Below are 20,459 nucleotides of genomic sequence, written 5' to 3'. Positions count from 1 at the left end.
TTTTTCAGATAACATCTACTTCAATAGCTGCTTTCTGTGCAGATTATCTCATGCTAACAGCATTAATGTTTCTAAAATGAGAAATAGATTGGCATAAGAAATAAGCAAATCACACCCCATACGTTTTGCTCGCTGCCTTTAATTTAAGAGGCATACGTGATGGTATTATTGTCTGTCCTGCTTTTGTGCTGTATTTGGTCAGGGTTCTGATTCCATTGAAAGTATTTCTGTCTGTGTTTTAAAGATGACATGTCACAGTACTGATTTTTATTTGAATCTGGTGGAGGAAATTGTCAGGTAGCCAAATGTATGAAATTACTAATTGGCTGATAGCTTGAAAATGGTTCTTAATTAACAGAATAGGTTTTATAAAGATAGCTATGTACTAATGAGCTAACTTTATTTTTTTCCTTTAAAATTGGCCTTAAAGGGATGGTATCCTATAATGGTAGGAGTGGAAAAACGGTTAATAGAATAGAAGCACAGGTAGAAAGAGGCTTGTGTTCATACACAGTTGAAAAAAAGTAGACTGAAAAAAGTAAACTGAAAAACCATGCTGATAAGAAGGAACAAATGTATGAGAGCAGCAATTTATAGCAATCAATGCATGGTTCTAAACAGGATCACAGATTCCCTTCTTGAGCCCAGCTTAACCAGAAAACCTGAAAATAAGTACTGTTGCTTCCCTTGTGCTGCTGGTAGTTCTCCCTGTGAACATGCTGTGATCTGACTTTTACGTTGTTGTTGCTTCTAAGGCTAGAAATGATTAGTCAAGTTTTGCTGAGGCATGCTGTCTGATAATACTGCACTTTTTCTTCGACTCTTTGAATATATGGAATTGCTTGCCTGTTGCCCTGCTTCTTGGTGCAGGTGTGAAAGTTTTTTTTTTTTTTTTTTTGAAACAAAGGTGATATGCTGGATTTTATGGTCTTTAGTTACAAGGATCCTGTGGTCTGACTGGCTCCTGTGTGTCAAAGAAAGTTGAATATAGGCTATACAACTTGAATTCCCGAGGGGAAAAAGGTTGTACGTGTGTTCTGAAAGACATTTTTAGTCACCACATCTCTGCCTTTCCCTTAAGCTTTCAGAGACCTATTTGATTATAGCCTCAATTAAATTCCCGTCCTTTGAAGGAAGTCCTTTGCTTAATGTGTAGTTGGTATAGCTGGAACATTAGGGCATCAGTCAGGATCCAAAATTAATTGCCACTTGGGACTGCTAGTGACACTGTAGCGCTGAAAAGAACATTGTCTCTTTCAAAGGCTTTCTGAAATGGTCAACTTAGAAAACAAGGCACATCCTTATTACATTAAGGTATTGTTAGTGTTGAACCTTGCTTCTCATTTTTACTTAGTAACAACAAAGGTGAAGGCATACTTTATCTGTTGAAGACAATGCAAGTTGAGAGAGGAGAGCTGTATGCTCCTTACTTGGTGCCCTCTTGTGCTCTGTTCTCCACCAGCTCCCATGTACAGGAGGAAAAAGCCCCAAGCTGACACCAAGGGAGGAGAGCATCTCATTCCACAACCAGCAACAAATGTGTCAGCGGTAGAACAATATGGGTTCAACATCCTGTTCTTTGTGTTGAATTCCTTCCTGTTTGAGAACATTGTCTTTAAAATATAGTTATATCAGCTTGAGCTGTAGGAACATTGTGCTTATTACCACGCTATCTATCTTAAATGATCGGTGCAGCTGTTTCAGGTCACAAAAAAAGAGGAGCTAAGTAGGCATTGGCTGTGGGACAGCAAGTCTGTTTGGTGGCAGAGCTGTGAAAGCATATCTGATGCATGGAGAGTTAAAAGAAGGCAGGACCTGGGAGGGGCTGAAGCTGTTGCCTGTGGGAGCACAGCGGTGGAGGAAGATCCAACAGCCAGGCCAAGCTGTGCTAGGTGATCTGGATCCAAGCACACAGCTGCCAGCTAAATAGTTGAGATGAATCTCAGCGAAGTAACCAAGGGGTGCTAGGAAACTTGGTGTCAGCTTGCATTGTATCAGCTGATACAGAAGATTAGGCTCTACATGCTTAGTTAAAGGAAACGCCTAATTTTCAGTAATGCTTGAGCTAATATCCATGCACTTCTGTGACTTGAGCTTCAGAAGTAAAATTTGAGGTAGCTACTCTACATTTTCTCTCTGACTAACTTCTGTGACTGGTATTGAACTGGTTGTGGGCAAGCAGGGAAGGGAGAGCACTGCATTTTTTCAATAATTGTATAATTAAATTCATTGATGGTAGGCCAAGAATACTGATCACAAGGGTTGGTGCTGAATCAGAAGGAATACTTTAAATGGTGCTCTGTTAAAGAGAGACATAATTGCCCTCTCTTTCCCATTCTTGGCTTATTGGATGACTGCATTGCTTGTTTCGTACGTGACTTTGAGTGTGACTAGAGCTGTGAATCAGTATTTGTGAGAATTCTGCATCTGGCTTGTGCTCTGACTTCCCTTTTATGAGCCGGAGAGGCTGGTTGTGTTATTACCAACTATGTAGTGAAAATCCCCTTAAACTCTCCTTGTTATGAGTGGGTGAAAATGTTTGGCAAACACAGGAATCAATAATTGCTTATTCGCCTTGCTACTGCTGTTCAAAAGCTGCACTGTCCTTTTTGTGTTTGCAGAGATAATCGATGTCTGTCCTCAAATGATAACTAACAGGGATAGATAACTCTGGGGTCTTACTTTGCAAAGTCATCCTGCAACTACATGTATTTTTGAAACTGCTCTTGCTTCCACCCGGATCTTTTGCCCGCTGCAGCAGGGCTTGCATCAAAATTGTAATAGCTTCTTTGCAGTCAGAAAAACTTGATGGTTAGTTTAGTTCAAGTTATTCACTGGTTTGCCATGCTGCTGAAATGCCTGGAGCTCTGTGCATCACAGAAAGAGTGAGTAAACTGAGTTAAAGCTCCTAAAAGGGAAATAAACACTTGTCTCGGTCTGAGGAAGAGCACTGTGTGTAACTTGACCTGGTAAGATTTCATAAAGAAGAGACTGGCTTTTTAATGGCCTAGTCTAACATGTCCATTTTGTTCTCCTGTTGCCAGCTTAAATTGAAAATTAAAATGAGGGAAAAATACCTTCATGATTACAGTTTTCCCTTGGGAACTGTTTCATTTGTGGCTTTCTCAGAAGAGAGATTGTGGCTTCCTTTCTATTTCTGTGGCATGAAAATTCAGATTTGTGTAGCCTGTTTCTAAAGTTAAGAAAATTCTAGATGTCAGCCATGGAAGATATAAACAACTTCCAGGTGTCTGCAATTTGAGGAAGTCCCTAGCTGAATCAGATTGCCATCTTGATGTGACCTTTGCCAAAAATAACTGTAGTAGTACGTGCACAAAGTGCCGGTGTGCTGTAGTAAGAAGACAACAAAAACAATCTGTTTTAACGTACGAGGTCTGTTTGCTTTTTTAGAATTGCGTTTCTGTAGGGGAAGGCAAGCTTCTGAAACTGTCTGCTTTACTTTGATGGTACTCTGGTCAGTAGCATCTTAGTCTATCGAAAGACTGCAAGATAGACTTTATCTGTTCTTGTGGTTCCAAATCAGCAGGGCTCACTGTGCAGCTTGCTTGATTCCAGCACTCAGCTTCCTGATCCACTGAAAAACTATTTTATGGTACTTTTGGTACCGTAACTGACACCAACTAACAAATGGGATTCCTTTCAGATAAAAGATAGCGCAATTCAAGCTTCGAACTGCATTGTTCCATAGATCAGATGTACCATAGATGCAATATCTGTATCTGTCCAAACCTTGACGTATAGGCAGATTGTATCTTGGTGGTATGATATAATGGAAAAGATGTTTCTTCAGTGTACAGAAATTAGGGTAAAAAGGGTTACTTTCCCCAGCATTCTGTAGGCCTGGTACTGCATACTGAGCCTTAAATGGCTGTTTCCCATTCGCATTTTAGTTCGGATCAAAGCGTGCTCTTGAAGCGCATCTTGTGATTGTCCCATTTTATAGTTATCCACTCTCTATTGTGGAGCACTGGAAGTGCACAAACAGGATTCCTTTCAGATAAAATTAAGCTAAAAGACATGTTCTCTTTACAAATAGATATCGAGTGAACGCAACCAGAAAACAGCTAGTCTGAAGTAAAACCTCTTGCAAAAAATGAGTCTTCAGCACCAAGATTTTGCTGTACTGACCTTCCTCTGTTGTGCTGCACAACAGGCTAATGGAGACTCAGCCAAAGAGGGCAGCCAGCAGGTTATGTCCTGAAACTGAGCAGACATTCAAATGAAATAACAAAGACTTTTTAGTGACAGAGTCTTACATTTACTGTGAGAATTGAGTGATCCCTCTAAAGGACTGCATTGTGCTTCAGATTAAGGGCAGCCAGCCTTTCTGGGTATCCAGATATCTTGGGACTGCAAGGACTTGGAATGCTGAAGGAAGGGAAGAGGTGGCTGCTCAATTTACAGGTAAGAGATGAGGGACATGGTGCTGCATGGGGCACAGCCACCATTGCAGTTGTACTAGCTTCTGTAGTGAGACATCTCGATTTCCTGTCAGCACCACTCTAGTGCAAGCCCTAGTTTTGACTGGGACCTGTGCTTCAAGTTGTGAGGAGCTCTGTGTGTATGAAAGGCACAAGTTGCTCACTAATGCTCTAGAGAAGGATAGACAGTCAAGGTTCCTGTCTACCCTGTGTGACTAGATCTTTTCTTCATCCACACATCCAGTCATAGAGAAAACATGGTGGAGGCATGAATAAGAAGATAACTATATACTTCCCACTCCTGCGTTTATTGAAAATGTCAAAATGTTTCTCTGTAGAGCTGCTCAAAGTCAAGCAGCAATTAAAACCCTGTAGGAAGAAGACAACCAGAAGTAGACGTGAATTGACTCTCCAATGCAGATACACTGGAGAAATTACTCTCACCCCAAAAGTTTCTCCAAAGTTTTTTATTCAGAAAGGAGTTCAGTAACTAAATTGCCTTCAATAGTTGAGTTCTGCCCATACTTTTTTTTTTTAATTTAAAAATTATTGTAGAATTCATTGCCATCTGTGAAGTGTTTTTGGAGCAAGCTGGAGAAGTATGACACTGCCCAAAGGATAACATTATTTAGAAGGTAATTCTTTTTGCTATGCCTGTTCTGATGGGCATAAACTGTTAGCTCTCCGAATACTTAGATAAATTTTGGAGTTGAGTGTTATAAATTTACCTGGCATCAGCATAGGACTTGGTGCTTGAATGCGCTTGCTGTGTTAGCTGGACTTGAATTCTTTTCCCCATCTGCCAGAGTTTACATCTCCGTAGTAGAGTTATCTGAGTATGTTCTCAAGTCTCAGCTGTTTGATTGCAGCTTCGTTGTAGCTTAGTTCAAATGTCACTGGGTTATGGGTTTGCAAGGTTGCGCTTCAGAGGAGGTGCCAGCACTCCCATTTGTCTTCTCTCTGGGTGTCTTCTGGAACAGGAGGATGTCAGGATAACTCGAGAAGAGAAGAACTGTAAGCAACACTGATGAATTCTGATTAAAAATCCTTGTGTGGAGCACTTAATGCATATGTGCTAAAGGGCTTAGTGAAGGTCACTGCTGGCAGTTAGGATTTGTTGAGATCCAGGCTCTTCAAGGGCTGCTGCCAACTAAAGAAATTTCAAGGCCTCAAAACTTTTGGCTGCTGAATTTATTTGCATTGCCTAGGAAGGGGGTGACAGGAGACTAGAGTGGAAATCTGAATTTCCCAAGACCTGCTGTGAGTGAGTTCATTTGCATTTGTGAATTTTTCTGGAGAGAAGGTGTGGCACAGGCACGCACCTTATTTTTTAATCTATCATGACTTGTAAGTTAACATTGTATGACAATGTAATTTAAATTAACTTTAGGATAGAAAACTTATTTTTTTTAAGTTTTGGAAGTGATGACTAAACCGCTCCTCTAGATTCTGAGCTCCAGGTGTAAGTTTTATACTTAGTTCTAAAGTAGAAAGACTTAGTGTTGAATTTGAAAAACTGTCAAAGTCTTTGACACTGTCAGTGAGATTGCCCAGTCAGAATGATGTACATTCTTGGCAATACATTTGCATCTTTAAAAACTATTTGTGATATGTATCTTGCTACCTTCTGTTTAGTACCTTAATATTGTGATTTTTTGCTGGAGGATGATGCAAACCGTATTCCTCTAGCAATTCTTTCTGTGCCTGTGTGTTGATGCATCAACAGCCAGCCACCATCTGTTTTCTCCTGGACTTTAACCCTAACTTGGTGAGCTGTAAGCAGATTTGGATGTACAGCTTCATTTCTTGAGAAGGAGGTTAAAATAATGGTGTGACTTAGTGGGTAGTTGATAAATACTTGTATTAATAGACTTAGTTTGAATCTTGGATAAGTGAGTATAACCAAAGAACATTTAAGAAAATAACAATATGTTTAAGATGGCAGTGTTACAAATGGTCTTGTGGCATGAAAATGGCGTTGTGTTTTTTTTTTTCTTTCATCCCAGAGTCAGGGGTGTGAAGGGAAGTCTTGTCTTTGGAAAGAATTCAGTCTGCCTTTGCTTTCTTTGGTTGCATTCACAACTTGCTGTTGGTTTCATAAACCTGTTTGTAGAGCTTAGCTTTGACTTTATTGTCTAATGGCACAGTTACAATTTGGGCTGACAGGGAACTTTAGTGAACTCTTCCCTTCGCAGGGAAAGGAAAATGCTGTGACTGGAAGTCTGCCTGTAACCTCTGCGTGAAAGGGGCTTGTATAGATAAGCCTGCCTGACTCTTCCAGGAGAGAGTAGACCCTCACCCATTCTCTTTACCTCTGTTCAGAGACAGTGCAACAATTTTTCTAAAGTTTGCTTAGATATTAAAGAAATCTGTGGACAGAAAAGGGTACCTCAGGCTGCAGTATATTCTAGCTTTCTTGTGCAGCTAGCTCCCAGTGCTCCAAACTCCAGTGCATCTTTTTCTCCTCTGATGGGTAAGCAGTTGTAGTCATTTGCGTGGCTCTGCTAATAGACCATTTGTAAAATCGAAATCATCAAGCATGATTGAAAACATTCCCTACAGAGTCAGGATTGCCATGTTTGGAGTTGTGTTTATAAAGAGAAGAGAAAAGGGAGTATTTATGGGATGCTTTTCTTCCCTCCTACAGCCCACTCGACCATTCCGTTTTGCAGTCCGTGCTACAAGGGCAGAAAGTCCCTTGGTGACAGAGCTGCCGAATTCTGCAGACATGCATGTCAATACCAAGGAAGAGATCTCAGCAGAGGTTTTAGTCAAGTATGCAGAGCTCTGGTGGGAATGTCAAGCTTTGGTTCATGTGAATTCTGCCTGTCCCCCAGTGTAAGTTCTGTTGTAGGTTGCCAAGAATTGAGTGCTGAGCCTCTCAAAAGTATCCCTTATCCCCAGTCACTTACTTGGCTAATGGATCCAAATGGAGAAAAGACCAAACGTTGCTTTGGTATTTACGATGAATACTTGATGGAGAGGAGCTGTTGTTCCACTGTCGTGAGTAATGTAACGTAGGTGTGTTTTCCAGGTAATAGTAAAATGACTAGAGCAATCTTTTGGTCACCTTTCATTTTAGATGATAAATGGCAGACGAGAGTTATCACAGAATGCTACTTACTCATGTTATCATATTGGTATCCCAGTGGGTGCTGCTAAGTTATGAAACTTGTTATTAGTGGCTGAAACTCCTGTCTGTAAATTTCTGTGAAATGTCTTTAGGCTACAGGAACTCGAGGAACTATCGTCCCTCTGGGTCAAGCCAAATGTGCACCTGTCCCATTATCCTACCTCCGCTGGTGGCCAAAACAACTGCTGAGGAAATAAATGCTCCACAGTGTTAAGGTAAACCTCTGTGGTGCTTCCCTCAGCTGGGTTTTCCAAAGACAAATGATATTTCTATATTTTCAATGACCTGCAGAGCTTATTATCTATAAACTTGTTCAGTGTCCCCTTGGGTTTATGTACACTTTTATGTCTTTAAAATCAAGTGGTAGAGTTTCATAGCTTTTACTACACATTGTGTGAGGAGAGGCATCCTTACATTTTAACCTGCTACTGCCTAGTTTTGTTTGATAGATCCATCTTGTGTGTTGGAAGAGTTGGCACACAATTAAGTACAATTAATTTGCCTTGTTCAGGTCACTTACAGTTTTATCAAACCCTTCTCATGTTTCCCAGTTTTCCATGCCAAAGAGTTTTACTCCATCTGTTTGTGTGTGCGTAAGACTCATTTTAATTATCCCGGTTGGTCTTTGCTGAACTTTCCTTCATTTTTGTATCTTGTTTGAAAAGGTGGAACTAGATTGTATTGAAGGTGTGAGCACACAGCTGTATAATGTTGTTTTCAGTGTTCTCTCTTTCTTTCCCACTAATTCTGAGCATTTGATCTTTCTTTCTTTATTTTTTCTCTGTGTGCATGCTTTTACTTTCACATACATTGAGCATATCCTTGAAGATAATATGATTAAAATACTTAGTTAACTTGTAAATTAAGCTGAGACAGTCACCAAATCAGAACCAAAGTAGTTTGGGCATTAGGCACTGAGTTAAACGACATCCCCAAGTAAGAAAAGTTCAGTAACTATAAGCCATTTTTTGTGAATGTAAGTGAAAGTGTTAGTGACCTTGGATTGCCTGATAACAGGAAGCAAGACTCGGGTCTAAGAAAAATTTGAAATTAGTTTTTAATCTTTAAAAGCAAGGTGGTTTATTTCTAGTCTCTTCAAACAGGAGTTAACAGCTATGAGAGACAGGATTTGAAGTAATTGACCTTGAAAACTTTCGGTATTCAGGTATATTTCTTATTTGCAGAGGGATGGGATGGGATGGCTTCTCATCCGTTTTTCGCAACAGCTGTAATATAATAGCCTTGTTTAATGTGTCATTTCAGTGTTTGTATGCTGTTGCATCTGTTGGGGTTTATGAATATGACAGTGATGCTATTAGAGAATATAGAAACAAAGGGATCTCTATACTCTTCTAAGGTAATGTTTAATTGTAAAATAAGCTGATTAGTTCATTGTAAGGAAAAAAATGATCAAATATTTTATTCAAAGACAGCTGTTGTAGTTTATCTTCATTTAGACCAATGCTATCACAATTTTCTTTCTGTTTGGAAATAGGGTGAAGTGAAACTCATGCCTTGTGGTTTAGGTGTGTGGCAGTGTTATTAGTGATGTTTAAATGGTTCTCAGGGCTGGGCTTGATATTTAAGCTCTGATACTAGTACTCAGTTCTCAAATTCTTGCAGATGGCCACAGCTTCCAGAAGGATGTATTGAAAAAATCTTACTGTACCTACTCACAGTAGTGCATGAGGTAAACTGATTGCTGAGACTAGAGTTTTTGTTGTTGTTTTTGTGAGTGCTGGCACGTATATATGTAAATACATCTAAATGCATGGTCATCTTTGAGGAATGGAAGAATGTAGGAGTGGCTGGCCTAATGAAGGGCAAGCTTTGAATTTGCAAGATGTTTCTATTTTATTTTATTTTCCTCCATTTGAGCTAACTCTTTAGAGTTTGGATAGTAAACCTGGTTGAGGGAAATGTTTCCTTCTTTTGGTGAAGCACATCACATCAGTGTCCATGAAAGGCAGGGAGAGTTTTGTGTGAATGAAAGAAACAAATGAAAGGAATAAAGCAATGCTGGCCATTTTCCAGTAGCTACACCTAGTTGTAAAACTGCTCCAAAGAGTTGATTGTACACATAAAGCATTATGAGCTTTTTAAATGAAATTTATATGGTACAGACTTAAAAATAGATTTATTCCCAAGGATTAATATGTCTATCAATATTATATGATCATATAATATTAGGTGTTACACTGTGTGTGTTATTCACCTTAGATAATACTTTTTCTACAAAAGTTGAATTAACTCACTTTTATTTGATGTAGATGCCAAGTTCCTTAAATAACCATAAGCATATTTTATGACTATTTCATAATCATAATGATAATATGATTTGTGATAATAAGCAATAAATATAATATGCTTGTAATGACAAAGTTTAGTATAAATGTTCTTAAAATACAAGAAGTGATAATAGAGAAGTAAAGGCAGGTATAATCTTGTAGTCTGCTCAAACTACTCTATACTTTAGACAGTGTTACCCTACATTCCGTGTAGTCCTGCTAAATTAATTTGAACCCTTAATGATGAATGAGAATACCAATGAATTGAGTTTTAATAATCTGTAGGCTGTTTCTCTTATATAGAGGAGAAGACAAGAAATCTCTTAGAAATTCTCATCCAAATCCATTTTTTTAATCTACACCACCTGTATTTGGTGATAAAATGACAGTGCTTGTTTAGCTGCAGATACTTAAAATTCAAAGAGAAGTTTGCTGTCTATTTTTAGTCAAGTATGCCAATAGCTTTGGAAAATGCTGTCTAAATGTGCAATACGAAGCAAATGAAGAAAAAAGCACTTGTAAAATAGAAGCAACTTCTATTTAAAATTGTTTTTTGGGGGGGAGGCTTTTCATGGGAAATTCAGTAGACGGGATATATGATATTCCTGAATTACGAAGTTGTAAAAGAACTTGGAATGCATGGATAAAATTATTACCACAGGTTTATACTTAGATTTCTTTTCTTGTATGTAGAACAAAATCACTTGTACTTTATGTGCAAGTAGCTTGCTCTTTCTACTTTTCCGTACTTCTTCATAAAGAACTTTGAAAAGTCCATTATTATCCTTAATCATGCTGTGTTTCTCATAAAAAGAAGCTTAATGCCAGGGCTGCTGCTCTGGTTGCAAAGGAATATTTTTGATTAAGCTTGACTGTGAATACATATAATTATAGAAAGAAATGTCATCTCTTTGGTCTGTGGAGATTGGGAGAGCTACTGATTATGTAAATGAGTTGTTAAGGCATAGGTTAGATTAGTTAGCTTTTACTGGGGTTGTGGTTTAATTTTCTTGATGCAGCTTTTCTGAGGAAATACTTGTTGCTGATACCAGTTAGACTAAAGTGTTCTTCCTAGTAGTAGCATCCTTGAAAAACTTGTTCATGTCCCCTGCTGAAATGTGTATGTACCCAAGCAGAAGACTTTCATCTCAATGAAGTGCTTACAGCCTGAATGTAAAGTAGGTAAAGAAACATTAGCACAGTTTATAAAAGTGTCTGTTTTATTTATTTTAATCATTTACTTCAAGTTAGTAATAATATTTATATCTAGGTTGGAATTAGCAAAGTTAAGCTCCATATTATTTTGTTTCGCATCCCCTTGCTGAAGTTCTTCTAAGAAAGGGTTTAACTAACTAGATACGTCAGACAGCTCAGAGTAGTACAAGTGGGGAAGTGCCTGGTTAGAACAAATGGTAACAAGTCTTCTAATTAAATGCTTTTAAAGTGAGAGAGTGGTTTCCAGGCCTTCCAGTGTGAAGGTGCTTTTTAAGCAGTATTACAATTGCTCATGTGAGTCATAGCAGTACAAAACTTACCTGGTTTTGTTTGTGTTTGTTTTTCTTTCCAGTTTTCCCTATTGCTTGGGGTGAGGAGTTGATAACTTTTTTCTTTTTTACTACAATAAAAGGTAGAGAGGAAGATGTTCCTCCTCATACTAAGACAGGTGTTAGAAAGGACTCAAGAATGTAAGTGATGAGTAAAAGCTTGGTATGTGTGTAGTTCAACCTAAACTGTTGTTCTGGGTGTTTCAGTAACAGCAGTACTGATTAAGTCTATCTTCACAGTACGCTGACATCATCTCAAGCATTAATTAAACTCGTTAGTTGCCCCTAACTATATTCCATGAAAATGTAAGCGGCTTTGTTTATATATTAAATTTTAAATAGCAAATGAAATTAGTCCTTTGCTGACATGGTTGGGTACTCACCAGAGGCAATAGGCAATCCTTTCATGATATATTGGTTAGTTGTAATTGTTGAAATCAAGTTGAGTAACTAAAATGTCATTATTGATCAAGCGCAATGCGTGTAGACCAATTTGAATGCTATTTAATTAGAATAATGTCTGTACTGTCTTTAAAGCACAGTCTATTAAAGGGAAGTGTCTCAAATGCGTGTGTACCATGCGTCTCAACAAGCACTCCTCAAGGGACAGGAGGAGAGAGTATATACATATCTTACCTTGTGTAGGCCAAGGAAGGCAGGAGAACAGTAGAGCTCACAGAGCAGGTGGGGAGGTTGGACACTTTAATGAAGTGAGCTAAACCTGCCATTTTTAAATGCCTAATCATGATTTTGATGTTGTTAGCCTTAAAGCTGAGATGTCAAAGCAACAACAGGTACGTCGCGTAACAGCAGTGGCAGTCACTGTGTGCTGAGCAGAGCGTGAGGCCTGCGAGGTCCCAGGGGTGTACGTGGCTGGGGAGCAGCTCAGCAGAAAGGGAGCGGTGGAGCTAGGCAGCTGCAGGCACAGCACAAGCCAGCAGCGTGCCCTGGCAGCCAAGGGACAAAGTGTGTTTTGGGTGCATTAAACACAGCACAGCCAGCTAGTCAAAAGAGGTGATTCTCCTACTGTCTTTAGCATTGGTGTGGCCTCACCTTGAATGTTACCATGTAGCCCAGAACTGCACACATAGAAAGCATGTTAAGGGCCTTGGAAGTGTCCAGAGGAGAGGCTGAGGACATGTCAATTGTCTTGTCTGTGGCTCTCTGCAGATCAGGAAGGAGGGGAAGACCAGAGGGAGGTGCTCCTGGTCACCAACAGCAGGACGGGAACGGCGCAGAGCTATGCCAGGGGTGGAGAGTCAGGCTGGACATGAGGAAAATGTCTTTACCATGAGGGTGGGCAAGCACTGGCACAGGCTTCCTAGCGAGGTGGTTGATGCCTCAAGCCTGTCTGTGTCCAAGAGGCATCTGGGCAATGCCCTCAATAACATGCTTTAACTTTGGGTTAGCCCTGAAGAGGTTCAGCAGTTGGGCTTTGACCTTTGAAGGTGCCTTCCAATGGTACTGTTCTGTTGTGTTGTATATTTAAATGGTAGATACCCAAAAAGGGAAGGAAAAGCAAAAAAACCACTAGTGTGAAAAAGCAGAGCTGTGGAATTAAATACCTCCGTACATAGTTATGTAAAAGACTTTTCACTTGGAAATTGCATGGGAATCCTAAAGGCTTGCAAAAGATAAGGTTGGGTAAGGGCTTCTGTTTGTTCTTGCTAACAAGTGATGGCCTAATGATTCTCAGAATCAAGAAGTGGTGGTGGTGGTTTTTTAGTCTGTTACTAAGTGTACTGTGTCACAATGTGATACCTCTTGAATTTGGTCTATGCAATTTAATTTTGCTTTAATCAGAATATCCTAAACCAGCTTTACCACTGATTGTTGTATCAGTCTGCATTGGTTTACATCTTGCGGTGCAAGTTCATAGTAGCTTTGTCACACTTCTTACAAAAGGCAGCAAGAGTTTGAGTTGTGCTGTGTGTCCTGGAATGATGAACTTGCCTTTTTTTCCTGCTCCCAGATGTGAAAAACTAGGGCACCCTTAGTTCTTGTCCTTGATCTACTGCTTAGGATGTTAGCAGTGGATGTAATACTTGACTGTATTAATTGTACAGTGGCTTAGTGCAGCCTGTCTAGCAGTAACACTACTGCAGCCAGCACACAAATAACACTGCTGAGTGGATAAGTTCTCATTTAATGGCAGCGACTTAATCCCCTCTCCCAGTTTGCTCTAGGGCTTGGGTTTACAGCAAAAAATGCTTGTTGTTTCAGACATTTGTAGTTGGAACATATTCTGCTCCTACTAACAGTAAACTCAAAAAGTGTGTTTTGTAATGACATTTTGAAAAGCATTTAATAATGTCAGTGTTTTGAACACTAGAAATTGTTTCTAATGCTGGTAAGATACTTTATGGCTATATAAGGTTATATGTAACCTTATTGCCTAATTATTGCCGAAACCTGAAAATTAAAACACAGAAATGATTTTGAAGCACACGAGAAAAATTGTATTTAAGTCAAAAACAAACAAACAAAAAAAGAAAACTTTCAAATTATTTCATCTTGTTCAAGAAGTTGTATGCTGGTGTGGCCTGGCTAAAATACGTATTCTACTAAGAAGCTTATGTATACTTAACACAAATAAAAAGCAAACTGTAACTAAGAACTCTAGTACACTGAATGTAAATAAGTACGTGTTTCAATTACTTACCCAAGGATTCAGCTTTAAGACACTGTATGAAAAATGAAAATTATGTAAAACCACCCAACTAAATGTTTTGGGATGCAAGCTAGATTAATCCTTTGTGATTTCATATGTAATAGTGGAAGCAACAACAACCAGCAAGTGATGCCTAGTGGCTGTGTGATTTGACTGCCAAGGAGTCCTAACAGTTAGTTTTCAGCACCTGCTACTTCATTGTGTCGTTTGGAATACATCTGAGTTAAGGAAATATAGCAAAAATACCACAGGATAAGCACAGGTAACAGTGATGTGGACTTAGTAAGTGCTTTGGCTACAGGAGTGCAATAGCCAAGTGAAGCAGTAATTCTTTACCGTTGGAAGTGGAAAAACTGAATACTAACATGAAAAGAGAGATGAAAGAAAGCCATTTCCGGACTCTGTTAAGGGGCAAATTCTGTTAGGGGGCATATTCTTAAACAGAACTGCATCTGCATTGTTTCAGACATGATCTGTTCCCCAAGTGCTTTTGGGATTAAATAAAAGCAGGTGGGAATTATTGTTCATTATTGTTATAGAGTTTGCTGTTAACTTGAGACACTTGAAATTCAATCCAAAAAGCAGGATGCACTTAGAAAATACTGCAGTGTGTCTTTGTCTTGAAACTGAATAATTTTGAATCAAAATTAAGGTTAAATACTACACCAGGAATACCAGTTTGTGATGGCCCCCAGAAAATAACAAAATCTTCAGTTTTAGTTAATGCTCAAAACTTAGACTTACTGAAAGTAGGTAATTCACTTAAAGTGCAGAATGAGGGCTTATTTGCATCACTGAAAAACGCACAGATTTTGAATGCTGTACACTTATTTTCCATTAGCAAGCTTAATGATCACAGTACTAAAATACTGCTGAGTAAAGTTTTAAAACATCTTTGTGAGTGCCTCAGTCTAATGGCTCTGAAAAAAAAAAAGTCTGAAGAATTTTTGTAGAAACTAATCTTTATCTTATATTCACCTCCCCTTGAGGTAAAATTAATTAAAGTGATTTTAGTCATTTTGTGGCAAACTGTTGTAGTACTTATTTTCCAGGTAGGAGTTAAGTGATAAGCTTTAAGAAGTATTTAGGTAAATAAATGCATTTTTATTTAGGCTAGACATAGTTAAATGAAGGTGATTAAATTTTCCCCTTCTTTCCTTCTTAGCTTACGCAGTTGTTCCTTGAATAGAGGTAGGTTTAGCAGCTGATGTGGAACAGTGAACTTTCAGCCACTAAATGAGTAACACTTGAAAATTATCTTGCAATGGAGGAGTTATTTCTTTAGGGTGAACTCTGGTAATGGCATGGTGCAGGGAGAAGCAGGTGGGATGCTCAGAAATTTCATTTCAAATAGAATCCTTCAAAGCCTGATGTTAAAGAAGAAAGTGAACTGCCAGACTGAGTGAGAGGTGAGATACACATGACAAAGTGGTGGAGGAGGCTGCTTAGTAGCAGGGCATCATATTATCCAGAAAACAGATTGTGAAGAAGTTTTAAGCCTTGAAACTTGACTCACTTAAATATTTAAATGATCAAAAGTGTATAGAAAACAGAGTTAATTTGTTAACTTTTGACAACCAAATGACGTGAAAGTGTCCCATAATGTTTGAGCCATGACTTCATTTAAAGGAAGGAACAAAACCAAAACTGAAGTAGATATGCCAGGGTGTTAAGGAATATCTCAATCACAGAAGACAAAATATATATATATATATTTATGTATGAAGTTAAGCTGCAGAAACCAAAAGAAGCATGTATGTATGTGCTGGTGTGTGTATTGTTTTTGTTAGTCTAAGAATTATGACAGCTAATGAATTACCAGTTTGAGAAGTTGGCGATGACTGCAGACATGGTGAACTTCTGACTGTAACTTAAAATTTGACAAAAGCATTAGCCATTTCCCTCCATTGTATTTCACCTGTAATGGTGGTTCATCCTTTAAAGTTAGTTCTTGTGAGCCACTGGAAAGTAGAGGTGCTAAAATGGAACAGGTAAATGAGGGACATTGGCTGTAAAGTTGTAGAAAAGTAACTTGGAGATTTACTGAACACTGTCCTTGGAAAAACTTACTGTAATGTCGGTGTTTGCCCAGCTTGGACCACTTAAACCTGTAAGGCAAATGCTTACTTGCTTTCCTATTGCTATAAAGTGAGAGTTGTTGGAATAGCTGGTGTTGGGGGCGGGGGGCCATGACTCATGTAATAGGTCTGAAAAATTTCCGAAAATTTCCTGAATATTCTTAGGTGCTGAGATGTATTTCATTCACAGGTGGAAGAAGCTCTGTGGATTCATTTAACGTGGATCTGGCGATGTGAATTACCTGCTCCAATGCTGATTAACACAGACTTCTTAGAATTTAGAATTGATTTTGGAAAGATACTTTTTCTTTATAAATGTTCAACAAAACCTACATCTAGTGCTAATAGGAAAGTTTACTGAAAAGAAATTTTGGTGTTAATATGAAGCAGTACCATTAATGGAATCTGGATTGAATAGGTAATAAATATGTAATATTTTTTACTTTTAAAATAGATTAGGGGTAATTTCAGCTAACTAAACTTGCATTGGAAATAGCCTTTCTTCAGTAGTAACTAGCTGTTAGAATACATGCTGGCAGCATGATGGACATTCCTTAACACAGGAATAGGAACAGATCAGATCATAACCAGAAATGGTTCACACAATTAATCTGAATGAAAAGTTCAATTGTCTGAATGAATCTGAATGAAAAGTTCAATTGTCTTGTCATTCTTGATACTTCTACCTATTGTCTCAGGAGTGTTATTGTAAAACTGTAGGCCTGGTTAATGGTAAAAGAGTAAAGTAAATGTGTGAAAAGAAGAAAGGTAGCCAGAGTTGCTCTGGAAAATCTAGGAAAAAAGGCAGGATCTGAGAGATGATACATAGCAGGACTGCTACTTAACTGAATTGAAGAATTAAGGCTTCTGTGAAATTGCAGCAGAATTAAAAGAAAAGAAAAAAAAAAAAAAGATAACATTTCTGTGATTGTCTCTACATATAAGAGTACGCAAAGTGGAAATAGAAGGGAACTGACAATGTACAAGTAGAGCCATGAATGAATAAATAGTACCTTAAATCCCTGATGGTTAAAAGGTAAAGGTAGAGAAAAACATAGATGAGCAATTGTGATTTCACAACCAAAATTGGTCAAAGTAACTAGAGTGGTGTTTTTATGACCAAGTTTAGAGTTTTGTGTCTATCTGTAGTATGTATTTTTCTGTCTTGCATCAGGAAAATACTTTCAAGAGCAGGATTGTTAAACACCTGATCACAGTGTGGTGGTGGAGGTGTTAATATGGATGTGCAAGCATGTATTAGTGTCAGTATGTTGAAGTAACATGAAGCTGAAAACAAGTCTGATTATTACTGCTTAAGGATTTTGGTGTTAAGTGTCAGTTTGAGCAGCTCCAGATGGCACTGAGAAAGAAGAGTCAGAAAATCAAGTGCAAGAGCTTTGGGCATCTGTGAGCAAAGAATAAGAGACACATCGAAAAAAAATATGTTGCTGTTCAGAATTATTGCATGAGATTCTTTAAGTAAGATGGAGACCTTTTGATGAGTAAAAGAGAATCCTGACCTTTTTCAAACTGATCAATTTGAGCTTCATGATAATGGAGTGTGTGATATCTGTCTCTTACCCATCAAACATTGGCAGCTTTTGGGGCAGTTGTTTGAAGAAAATGAGGAAAGGAATACATAGCAGTCTTTGGTAGTTCATAGCCAGAGAAGAATGAATATATATGTGAGAAAGTAAAGTGGTGTTACCACAGTACATTAATGATTTCTCTGAATTTTACTCAGTCATGGCCTCTTATTATGGTATTACCTATGAAATGAAAGTGCTACATACGTCAGAGTTGCCAGACTGCTCAAGCTGAGCTGAAACAGCCTTCTGGAATTTATGGGCTACAGAAAACAAGTGATGAGAGAAGAATTACCAGTGCTTACAGGGAGATTTTGCTAACTCTTATTTCTCCTCTCTAATTCCGTGGCTCAAAACAAATGAAATTTTGGAGCACTCTGTCTTCAGTGATGCACTGTTTCCAAGCCATGCAAGCTCCCCTTTTCCATCAAGAATCACTTAGAGAGAACACAACTCTATTGCCAGGCATCCACATGGTGCTGTTGTTCATTTTGTGACATTACAAGCATGAGATCGATGCTTGATGGTGGTTTGTTCCACTTCAGAGTCCAGTAATTTCTAGTATACGTAAAAGATGCTTGGTGATTCAGAATGGTGTATGTTGAATATTGTTGAGCTAGCAAGAACATGAGAAGGGGAAAAATGGAAGAGGAAGAGGGTTGAAGTTTGAAAGAGAAGTTCAGACATGCGTGTGGATTTCATTTATTGCAGCTCATCAGTGTAAGGTATACGTTTTATGTCCAATCTCTCTAGTACCTACTTTGCCTGGATTTTCAATGTGAAGCTTAGATGTGCAGAATCGTGGTAGATTGAACATGAAAATACTGATAATGCGCCAACTCAAATCACCTGTCCTGTTCCCTCAGCATTGAAAATAGCATTTTAAGGTTGTGTTAAGCAGAGCAATTACTTTCCATGTATACATAGGTGACCTGCTGGTTCATCAGACACAACTGGAAGTGCTTCGGGTTAACATTACTGCTCATATGCACTCTTTGCATGCAGGTATGGCCAGTTCTGTGGAGAAAGGGGGAGGTTATTTGGCCAAGCATGGAATAGTGGAGAGATGGCTCCAGGTTCTCAAGAGCTGAAGAAGAAATGGATAACTCGATTAAAAAAAAAAGTATATATTGATTACTTGATTAAAATTGTAACTTGAATTAATGATGAGTTCTTACTGTTTAATGAGCTCTTCTGCATTTGTTATGCCTACTAACAATTAAAGGAAGGGAATTTATGCATAGCTAATTGTCTGTTTGGACAACTGGAGGATTGAAGCATAGATCTGACAAGAGGATATTAGGACAATTTCTTAAACAGTTTGTCTCAACTTGCTTTTTTAGCAAAGGCCAGAGTTTAGCTTGGGTACAACTTAATTTAAGCCATGTGCTTTTTTCTTCACCTTATGTAGAAACACGTAGCACTCGATACAGGAGACTGATGGGTTGGCTTCATAGAGGGGAAGTGTGTCCTGCTGAGGATGCTTTTTGGAGCCATTTCACATACCGGTAACGCAGTCTCTCGGATGAGTTAATGTTTAGTCTCTTGGATGAGTTAATGTTTTTCTCAAGTTGGACTTACTGATGCAGCAGAAGCCCTGTGGGTTGAAGATAGAAATGATACAAATTATCATTGGAGGAATTGATTTTATCTGACTGTCACTATCTGGGTGTTAAGATAAGCGGTGGAAAGGAAGTAGGTAGCTTCTTAGAAAGAAGTAGGAGACTGTAGAAGTGGAGTTTATTTTTAGCTGCAGCCAAATAACTAGCATTCCGGTTTATAGGATATAGTTTCCCTTGTCATGATACAGTCTTTTGCCCACCCCTCACTTCTTGAGAGGGAAGTGTGAAGTTTGTTGCGAGAGCTCTCTCTAATAACCTTGCTCATGTTTCAAAGCTGGTTGGTCAAATAGTACAAGTTGCGGGTATTTGTGATAAGTAGCACTTGTAGCAGTCAGAAGTGTTATTGAGGCACTTATGAGTGCTTTCAAAAGGGATTTTGTGTGACTGGGATGGTTATCATCTTGTGGGTTGTCGTTAAGGATGTGTTAATTGCATTACTGTGCAGGCAGCTAGGAGCAGTGATGGTGCACCCAAATTCTGTCCAAAAGATGTGGTAGAGTTGAAGACGCTGAGTAGGGGAATCTTAGCTGGTTTCCACAGGAAGAGGGGACTACGTGGGATGTGTACATGACCAACTCAGAGTACCTTCAGTTGCTTTATTGCTTTAGGTCGTTGATTGACTGCAGATTCAAATGCCATTAGATAGTCAGTTTTGATTAATGACTTTCAGTACATGTTGTGCTGATTCTTTCACCTGCATCTACTCCCTTGGTAATGGCAGCTGTGAGACAGAAGAATATGCCACAGTCAGCCTCTGGAAGGGCTTGGTAGGGGATGGAGTAAGCTCCATAAAACAGGATTTGGGTGGGAATAGGATAATGCTTGCACAATCTGGAGACCGTGTTGTATCTGCTGTAGTTCATTGGCTCTGGCTTATAAAATTTCTCAGCAACCTCAGGCTTTGGAGGTATTGTGGCTCGTTGAACTGGTGGAGATCCAACAGGGTTGAGGTTGAGTCTGTACTAATTAGCATGGTTTGTTTCACACGGGTGGTGTCTTCACTCAAGATGCTTAGTTGTCTGAACTTTTAGCAGCTTAAATTCTAGAGCAGGGCTGGTATATGGGAAATCAGTTGCAGTGCCTTAGTAGCAATTA

General features: G+C 38.8%; 1 protein-coding gene and 1 long non-coding RNA gene across 3 annotated transcripts in view; one reads left to right on the top strand and one right to left on the bottom strand.

Moving 5' to 3' along the window:
* TRIO (trio Rho guanine nucleotide exchange factor) overlaps nt 1-20,459 on the top strand; it is a 254,322-nt gene that overhangs the window by 16,811 nt on the left and 217,052 nt on the right. The window lies entirely within an intron of this gene.
* LOC118162375 overlaps nt 1-20,459 on the bottom strand; it is a 924,537-nt gene that overhangs the window by 846,441 nt on the left and 57,637 nt on the right. The gene's annotated exons all lie outside the window — the stretch shown is intronic.

Source organism: Oxyura jamaicensis, chromosome 2 (genome assembly GCF_011077185.1).
Source record: "Oxyura jamaicensis isolate SHBP4307 breed ruddy duck chromosome 2, BPBGC_Ojam_1.0, whole genome shotgun sequence".
Lineage (NCBI taxonomy): Eukaryota > Metazoa > Chordata > Aves > Anseriformes > Anatidae > Oxyura > Oxyura jamaicensis.
Note: the sequence above shows the minus strand (reverse complement) of the source record. Positions and strands in the feature narration are given on the sequence as shown.